At 44.8% G+C, this 9,176-nt stretch overlaps 1 long non-coding RNA gene across 1 annotated transcript in view; it reads left to right on the top strand.

The window, feature by feature from the left end:
- The window catches only part of LOC143694340 (uncharacterized), a 183,083-nt gene extending 178,337 nt beyond the window's left edge, over positions 1 to 4,746 (top strand). Inside the window, exon 3 of the long non-coding RNA XR_013182732.1 lies at positions 4,737 to 4,746. This is a non-coding gene — a long non-coding RNA (uncharacterized LOC143694340). The remainder of the gene's footprint in view (positions 1 to 4,736) is intronic.
- The last annotated feature ends 4,430 nt before the right edge of the window (positions 4,747 to 9,176 follow it).

Below are 9,176 nucleotides of genomic sequence, written 5' to 3'. Positions count from 1 at the left end.
TGTCAAAGCAGGAACAGCGAGGAAAGAAATATTGTCACCCAAGCTGCAGTGCTGAAACTCCTTCTTGTCAGCACTGATACAAATAACCATATAGATACCAGGACGTGCTCCTAAAGTTTCTGCCATTGCGCAAGGGCCCTTCTGGCCTCTCAGCTGCTGCTGCAGTGCAGTGCTCCTGACATTCCCATGTTTCTCCTGAGAAAATCCTTTCCCTGTGGACCAGGAGATGGCATGGACGGTGCTGCTTCACAATGGTGCTGCTGTGGGTTAGGATGGAGGGAGAGATAGGTAGGAGAAGATGAGGGTTTGCAGAACACCAGCAAAAGGCAGGCTGGGTGCTGGGAGCCTGGATGCTTCAGCTGGCACTCAGCAGGAGTGCCCTCCAAACACCATCTCTACAGTGAGAATTCACCCAAATTTTAGGTGCCAGAATGTCTATTTTGCTTTACTTTGAAGTTGCACAATGCTGGTAGAGCCATACATGATTTGAGCTTGTTTCTCTGCCACCAGTCCCGTGCTGAACCCTGGGGACCACCACACACCCTTCAGGTACCATCAGTTACATCCCTTGTGGTGTGATGCAGCACTGGCCCTCACACCAGGGAGCTGCAGACATGTAGAAGCCACGGCTGCTCAGATGAAGGCCTCTGATGATTACCCACCCTCCCACTTCCCTGCTGCATGGACCAGATAGCTGCAAGCCAAGGCCATTACTCAGCGTATCATCAGGTGTGTGGCTGTGTCCTGAGCACTCCAAATTGGCAGGGAGATGACTATTGGAAGGAAGCTGAAGCCAAAAGGGCTGTGGAATCTGGCCAAATATGCTGTCGATTTTAAAGCTGATTCCGCTGTTCCTCCCATGGAGCAAAACAACCGTATTTTTCATTTTGCAAAGGACAAAGCTCAACAGGGCTTTAATTTTTTTTTTCTTTTTTTTTGCCTTTTTTTTGGTTGCGCTTGCTAGGAATTTATTGAACGCTCTTACATTATTCTTCTTGCTGTCAGGAAACAGGCTGACTGCCCTCCCAAAGTTTGGCTACTGAGCAACTAGGCTGCATGGGGCTTTTTGGCCACTGGTGAGGCTACTGTCTTAGATGGTGGCCTATGAATGTCCTTCAAACGCTTGGCATTGAAGAGCTTTGCCGTCAGCCTCTGGAAGTTCCCCTATCAGTGGGAGGTGAGTGGGTGGCACAGCTTCTGGGCCCAAAGAGAGCAAAAGACTACTACCATGAAATCTGTAACACAACATCTGCTTTGGCTTATACTCTATGTGCTGCAATTCAACCCCGGAGAGTGGCCTTGAGCTGCTCGGGTTGTGTGGTGCATGGGCCAGGCCTGTTGGAGAAGGTGCCCCATTCCCTGGCATTGTCAGCTTTTCCCACAGGCTGAGAAAAGCATAGCCCTTTGATGGAAAATTTGTAAAGCTGAACCCTCCTTCCCTATTCCTTCAATGGCAAGCATGGGAGGAAAAAGCCCGCAGTATTTTCTTGGGATGGGGATGAGCAGTAGAAACAGGTTGTGGGTAGGGACAGTAGCATGAACAGAGCAGCAAATTGCACTCATCTTCCACTCCTTTCTCCTAGTTATCCATCATTATTTTGCACCTGACCCATCCATCTCCATATACAACAAAAATCTGGTGCTTGGCCACCTGCCAGCCATCGTCTTTCTGTGCTGGAGTGGGTCTCATTCAGGGGAAAATTCCCCTGCCCTGGAGAAACCAGAGCAAGAAGCAGTTTCCCTGGGTTTGTTCCATTATTCATTGTTATCCTCCCCTCGGGCTGCCCTGAACAATTTCCTTCCCCTCCCCTCCATGTACACCCTTCAAATGGTTTTAGAATATGGCACTGAAAAATAAAGTTTAAAAAAAACCACCAAATACCCAAGGCATTGAAAACATTCAAATATATTGCTCAGCTCTTTCCTCCCTGCACCATTGTCTTAGGAGGGCTGGCACGGGACCAGACTTCTTTCTTATTACCAATCTTAACTATTCCACTGGGCATCGAAAAATAAAGCCCTATAAAAGTCACTAATTAAATAAGTTCTCCCATCTGACCTAATACAAGCAACATGGGAGGTTGCGTGATTTTATTTTTTTTTTTTTCTTTTTCCCTCCTTTTTGTAGAGCCCACTTTTCTGACAGGGATTCGTTGTTTTTCTGGTTGGGGAGAGGGATTTCAAGGTCATGGAATGAATAAATGATGATAATGCGTGGCCGCGGGGAGAAGCGAGCACAGCGAGCGCTCGACGAGCACGGCAGCAGCCGAGGTGCTTCCTGCCTGCCCGGTCCCTTCCAGCGGGGACAGGCCTGCAGTTGTCCCTCCCTGTGGCTGCCGAGAGTGTGCTTGTCCTCCCTGCTTTTGTTTGCCATGGTGGCTGCTTGCTTTTTTAATTATCATTATTATTTTCTTCTCTCACGACTCAAGAGTGGATGATTATCTCATCTGAATGTCGCCCGCCCCAAGGCTCTGTGGGGCTCCTTGGCTCCAGGCCTTGTGGGATGTGGGCTCGCCCCAAAGCAAGCGAAACAGAAAATTATCGGCTGTATTTCCTGTTATTCTTGGGAATTTTAGATGGATGCATGAAGATAGATACTTGCCACACTGAGCCGTGGTGGTTCCAGTGCTGTGTGCCCATGCTCACTCTTCCTCTCTGCTCCTGGGGCATGAGCCCATAAGGGGGTGAGTTGGGCAGCTCCAGCGCGCTGCCCACGGCTGGGGCTCCATGGGGCAGTGCTCTTTCCTTTTCTCCTGACTCACTTGCTAACGAGCTCTCCTCGTGCGAGAGCATCCTGAGGTTTTCTAATAACAGGAAGCGGTGCGCTGCCTGCCCCGGGGTCCAGCCGCATGCGGGAAGAGGTGTGGCTGCCTCCAATTTCGAGGAACACCAGAGTCGTGACCTGCCCCAATCACAGCGTGCTCTCCCCCTGGCATCCGCCTTGCTGCCTCCGGCACTGTTGTTTCACTTACTACCTGAGCAGCCCAAGGGATTACAGCCAGGATTGGCCCTGCAGGAACAGATGGCTTGGGGGGCAGGGTTGCAGCTGATGAAAAGTGGCAGGTAGGGGTGGGGATGCTGAGTCCGGGAGATGTACAGATTTACATTTCTGCTGCGGCTGCCCTGGTTCAGGTTGCCAAAGATCCCGAAGTCTTCAGTGAAACAGGTGCCAAAAGGTTCAACAATCACCAGAGGATTTCCCAAATCTCTTTCCCTTTGTGAATGCAGGATCCCTGGCAGTGTGGGGTCTCGTCCTTTAATGAAGTGATGGATGGGATCTGCCCAGCCAGACAAGCTCTTCATCTGGAGAGCCAGGCAGCACAGATCCCTGGGGACGCCTCCCAACAGTCCTGATTTAGCTTATTCTAGGCCATGCAGGGAATTATTAGCTGCAGGAATCTGCCTCTCTCCTCTCCTCGTTGAGACTACTTTTCCTATTTTAGCTTGGTGCTTTGCTTTCCCCCCACATGAGCTATTTATTCTATAGCTTTTACACTATAAAATCTAGGAAAAATAAACAGCAGCTGAGAGGGGGCTGTGGCTATCAGGGAGGGCAGGGATGTGTGCGTGGAGTTTGGAGAGGGTGGTGGGAGCCTTCCCTAATGCTACCTCATGCAGTGTGATCCCTGAGCCAGGGATGCAGCATCTGCCCAGCTTTATTCCTGCGGCTGTTGTGGTTAAGCACAGCTGTTCGTTTCAAGCCCAAGGTAGCAAAACAAACCAGAGTCACCTCATGGAGCCAGCAGGCTCATTGCTTAACCCATGGAAAGACTTCACATGATTTTCCTGTGACCAGTCACTTCAAATCTTCCGTGAAATACCCCCTGGCCATTAATGTTACGTGAATATTCCTGTGTACTCATTTATTAATTAGAGGCCCGTGGAAATGACAAACCCTAAACAAATGCAGGAGGCTGTTCATAGAACAATTATATTTGCTTTTCACCAGCTTGCGGCCTGGAAAAAACATCGCTGAATTTGGATCATGTCAATCTAGTCATGAGACAAATATGTTGTGTGACTTGGCTTAAGTGATGGGGCTCTCCACTGGCTTTCCACGGGTTGGTGGTCGCTTTTGGGACTCAGCAAGTTCCAATTCAGTTGACACTTCACACAAGTTGCATTATTTTTCTGTGCACCATCTGTAATCTCAAAAGGCTTCCTGCCTCATGGGTCTTGTGCTGAATATGTGGTGGAAAAAGCATCAAAGATACCTGCCCAGGCCTCTTAGGAGATGGTTTCCAGAAAGGAAAAGCAAATAAGCTGCAGACCTAATGCCAGGATAAGGACAGCACAAGCAAGCTCATTGCCAAGCTTCCCTAGACATCCTGGTGAAGGCATTAGCAGGATCTACTTGGCATCTTACCCTGCAACTCAAGGGAGGAACCCTTCAAATTTCCATGCTCTTCTCTATGAAAAATATGAGAGAATATGAGACACATGCACTGTTGCCAATTTATTGCCTCAGGAAAGTTGATTAGGAGAGAGGCCAAGTCTTGAGCACAGAGAGAAACAGTCCTCCATTAACAGCAGTGATCACTGAGTATTTAATATGATGTCCAGCATCATAAGATATCTCAAATGGGAAGATCTTTGGACTTGGCCCTCTCTCTGGTCACTTTCTCTGGACAGCTGAGGACTCTTGTTGCTATCTTACATTGTGAAGTTCCCTAGTAATATCTGTGTAACTGCAGGCTGCCTAGTGGGAACGACTTCTATTTTTCCATGGGGTTAAGACTGACAGCAAGAATTGGTGTTTGGAGGCTGTTCTGGGAAAAGGTGGAGGAAAGGCACATCTCTTCTCTAACCAAGAAAGGCCAGGGATAAAAGATAACAATTTACTTTTCTGCAGGCGCTTTCTTTGGGAGGCACTGCCTGTCTCCTGCAAGTTCTTGTGCTTCATGATCAGTGCAGTGAAAGCTTTTTTGGTGGGAGAACCCGGCACTGGTGGGGTGGTATGAATTAGTGTTCTGCAGAGCAGGAGAGGGCTGCAGGGCTTTTGGTAAGTAAATAAACCATTTGCTATTGAGCAGTAAAGAAAATTTGAATTGCCACAAAGCTTTTTCTGCAGGAAAACATTGTCAGCTCATGATGGACGGCCAGGTTTAAGGCGACAGGGAAACTAAGTGGATCATAAATATATTCCAGCTTACCCTCTAACAACAAACCTCCAGAAACAGCTTTTGGGTGGTTGGTGCTTAGGGACTTTAAAAGACAAAATAACTGAGATGTCTCCGACAGAAGGCATGGAAATGAATCAAACTATATTATAGTTGTGTTTAAAGACCTCCACAGAGAGTACAGAAAATGGGGTATTGTCTGGTATTCATGCATACCTTAAATACATCAGTTCAGCTGTGTATTTGCATCCAAGTAAATCTGTAATCAAAGGCTTGGTAAAAGGGGCTTGTCTTGTTTTCTTTTTCTTTTTTTTTTTTCTTTTTTTTTTCCCTTTTTTTTTTTTTAATGCCTCAATGAAAATACCCCCATGTTTCTAGCTTGTTAGGACACAGTCAAGAAGGGAATAACTCATTACACACTTCATTATTTTCCAGATAGCAGAGGAAATCTCCTAGGAATATTTGAAATATGAAGGGTAGTATAATGTCTAAAATCAAATTACATGAATTTTGATAAAGTGTCAGCATTTGTAACTGATAATGCTAATGCTGATTTTTGGGGGGCCATTACTCAATCTGCATCTCAGTAGCAAATGAGACCAGGATTGCCTTATAAGCAGCTGCTCTGTTCATTTTCTAAATAATACTACAAAATATGGTATAGATGGATCCCTCATTTTTATCTTTCCTTATTTGCAAATCGAAGCTTCAGAATTATCCCTGATATTTTGCAACATGAGCCTCTGAGATACAGAAATGCTGAAGCAAATCCCTACATGCAAGCTGCATTTGATAGGCTAAAATATTCTTTATTATAGTCCTAAAACCAGAATTACCCAGTCCAGTACCTGCTGAAATTTACAGCGGTGCATTAAAGCTACGACAAACAACCTCTGACAAATAATTTGGTCATAACTCTTATTTCAGTACACATTATGGTGAAGAAATGTAAGTGGAAAAGGATGCTGTTGGATAGCAATGGGCACCACCTTTCAGTGCCAGACTCCAGATTTCAACTTCAACAAGCAAAATTACCTTAACCTACTTTATGTTGTTTTTTTCTTTTCTGGAAAGAAAAAAAAGAAAAAGAAAAATATCTGTTAATTTTTTTCAGAAACTCCCTATTTTATAATATGTTTGAAACTTGAGGAGACTGGATATGCTTTGTCTCCATGAGAACTACTTCATTCTGATAGATTTAGTGGAGAATGTGTCTGTGCTCCATGAATCTTCCCCTAAGAAATAGCTGAATGTATTGTTTCCAAACACTAATTCTCTCAACTTCTTAAAATCCCTTGGCACTTATTATACTCATTCCTCACAAGCAGTAGTGAAAACAAATGTTCTTTGTGTAAACAGATTTTGACAGAATGTGGGAAACTTAAATAAATATGGTTATAATATGGTATAAAAATCAACTTCAAATTTGAAGCAAACTGAAAGTGCATGGGTAAAGAGTCTTGTCACTCATCTTCAAAAAATATCCAAGCCCAAATATATCCCAAGATATATTAAAACAGGTAAATATCAGCTCTGAGGCTCCCAACTGCGTCATATGTTTGAAGACATATTTACATGAGAACTGTGTAAATATACAATGTTAAGTAAAACAGTTGCTCCAAAATGTCCTTTCACGTAGAACATGGTCTTGTATGTGTTATTCCACTCCAAGAAAAATGAGCATCCTACCAGTGGTGTTTTCCTCAGCTGGCCAGAGGTGTGGGGCGTAGCTCTTCCTTTGGGGTGGGCAATGATGTCATAGGACTGATGGAAACTAAGGATATTTTGAAGCATTTACATGGCTTATTTAAGTTAGGGGAAAAAAAAAGAAAAAAGTACTTACTCCAGAAAGCACAACTGGCCACAAAGACTTTCTATGAGATTGGATACCCTGGGTGGTTTTCTGAGGCATGAGGCCAAAGGCCAAAAGAGCAAAGCCACCCAAAAAGTGTCATAATTACCCTTTGGGGCAATGGCTGCATGAAATGGAACTTATGAATAAAGACAAGGAAAACCCATTAAGTAATGTTATTGACATGTGTCTGACATCGCCGATAGCCAATCAGCACTTGCCACTTGTGCTCTGGATTTCTGAAATCATTTCTTAATGGAATAAGGGGTTTCCAATCCATCATGTCTTTCTACAGATGCTAGAGGATGCAGGTTTGCCAGCTATTCACGTTCCCAGCCTACATGCTGTTAATAAATTCAAAATATAGGTGAAGCAGGGTAGTAGTCCTCTGTTATATCAGTATTGCAAACAAGTTTCAGCTTCATGCAATAACATAAAATTGCCATATATCAGCATTTCCCAAGCACCTGTCCCTGACAGTGCCAAGCCACTCTGAGAATTACAGGGGGAAGAAATGAGAGAGACCATTTTCCATGTGAGATGTAGTGCTGCGGCAACAAATATACCTTTTGATTACATAGTGCAAACAGACTTCGGTGCCAATTTCAGAGGCAAAATGAAGGAAAATAGGGTTCAGACGATGCTACAAGCCTGAAAAATGTGTCTGGACCACATAAGAAAGGCATAAATGGAAGATTTGTGACTCCTGAGGTTTTTAAGCTTTAGGGTCCAAACAGCTGCTTTACTTCCATGCTTAATAGCAAAGTACTTTTAAGGAGAAGTGAAATCAGAGCTGAAAGATGATGAGCTGAGTAATGCAGTTGTAGAACGAAAGCTGGATACCCATTTACTGGAAGGTGATATGGTGGTCATGAAGAGGGAGGTAGTCCTGAAACCAGGCAGTATCTCCCCTCCAAAAGCCCTCCTCCTCACCTGCATCATGACATGGACACAGGTTCTTTTGGGCTGGATGTGGAGAAAACATTTTTCTAAAGGACAGCATATAAGCAAAGTATGCTCCCACTGCCTGAGTTTAGGGAGGAAATGGACTCCTTCCTCTTTGTATGTACAATGAGGTATGAAGATGCTGATGGCTCTAGAGAGTTGAATCTTTTATTTGATTTTTTTTTTCAGCAATGAGGCTCTGCCCCTTTAAAAGTATTTCTTTTCAGAGCTCAGAGCAAATCTACATTTGCTTAATTTAAGGAAGTTGACTCTGCTGTTGAGAAGCAATATAGTATTAATAATTCCAAAATTCAGATATTAATCACAGCTAAAAATGACACTTCAGAAAGTGCATGACTGTTAATCTTTTGGAGGTGTTTTGGATGTGCATCTGCTGGGTGAGTTGTACTTTACAACTTGAATTGGAATGGCCAGTGAATCACAGATGCTATTTCTGAGACTTTTACTTTACTTTAGCCTTCCTTTTACATATGTTATACCAATCTTAGTACATATCCTGATGGCTTTACTGTGTCCTTTTGATCACTGAATCAGGCTTCATGATCTGATGATGTGTTGTGCACCAGAGCAGCTCAAACGCAACCTTCCTGTCTTGCCTACACAGTTGTGGTTGGTGAGATGGCTGCAGATTGAGTGGGATGATATCTGGCGTTCTTGTGGGAGTTTCTGCTCTCCCCCCTGTGCCAAGCAAGACAAGCTAAGGTATCCTTCATGTAGTCAAGAATGCAAGGACCCAAGGAGGGACACAGCCCTGCAGGACAAAGCAGATGTGGGTGTGAGACCTTCCCATTTCCTCCGCAGGGTTGCCCAAGCAGACATGGACCCCAGATTTTCATGCCAAGACCTTTCTCTGCCTTGCAGGGACTACACAGTGAAGGGTGGCAGCTGCTCACCCATCAGTACCCCAAAGCCATCTTTCCACAGTGTTTCAGGGAAGGGAAGGTCCCTTGAGGGAGAAGGCTAGGGCTGCCTGGCAAGGTGAGGAAAGCCAGCCCTTGGACCACCTCATGGTGGTAGGTGGACTTGTTTGTCAGCAGATCTTGCCTGGTGCCACCCCTTTTCATTTTGGACTGAGTCAACCCCCAGACACCAATGAATGTGCTCTTGTAAACAAACACCATGGTTGTTCAGTTTTTGTTGCTGCTGTTGCTGCTGTTAAATGTTTTTCTTCCTTTTCCAGATAAAACTGCTTTGCCTTCAGAAAATGGGACAGCATAACCTTTGCAGACACTTGAGCA

This window comes from Agelaius phoeniceus, chromosome 6 (genome assembly GCF_051311805.1).
Source record: "Agelaius phoeniceus isolate bAgePho1 chromosome 6, bAgePho1.hap1, whole genome shotgun sequence".
Lineage (NCBI taxonomy): Eukaryota > Metazoa > Chordata > Aves > Passeriformes > Icteridae > Agelaius > Agelaius phoeniceus.
The sequence above is the reverse complement of the archived record's forward strand: the minus strand, read 5'-3'. Positions and strand labels throughout refer to the sequence as shown.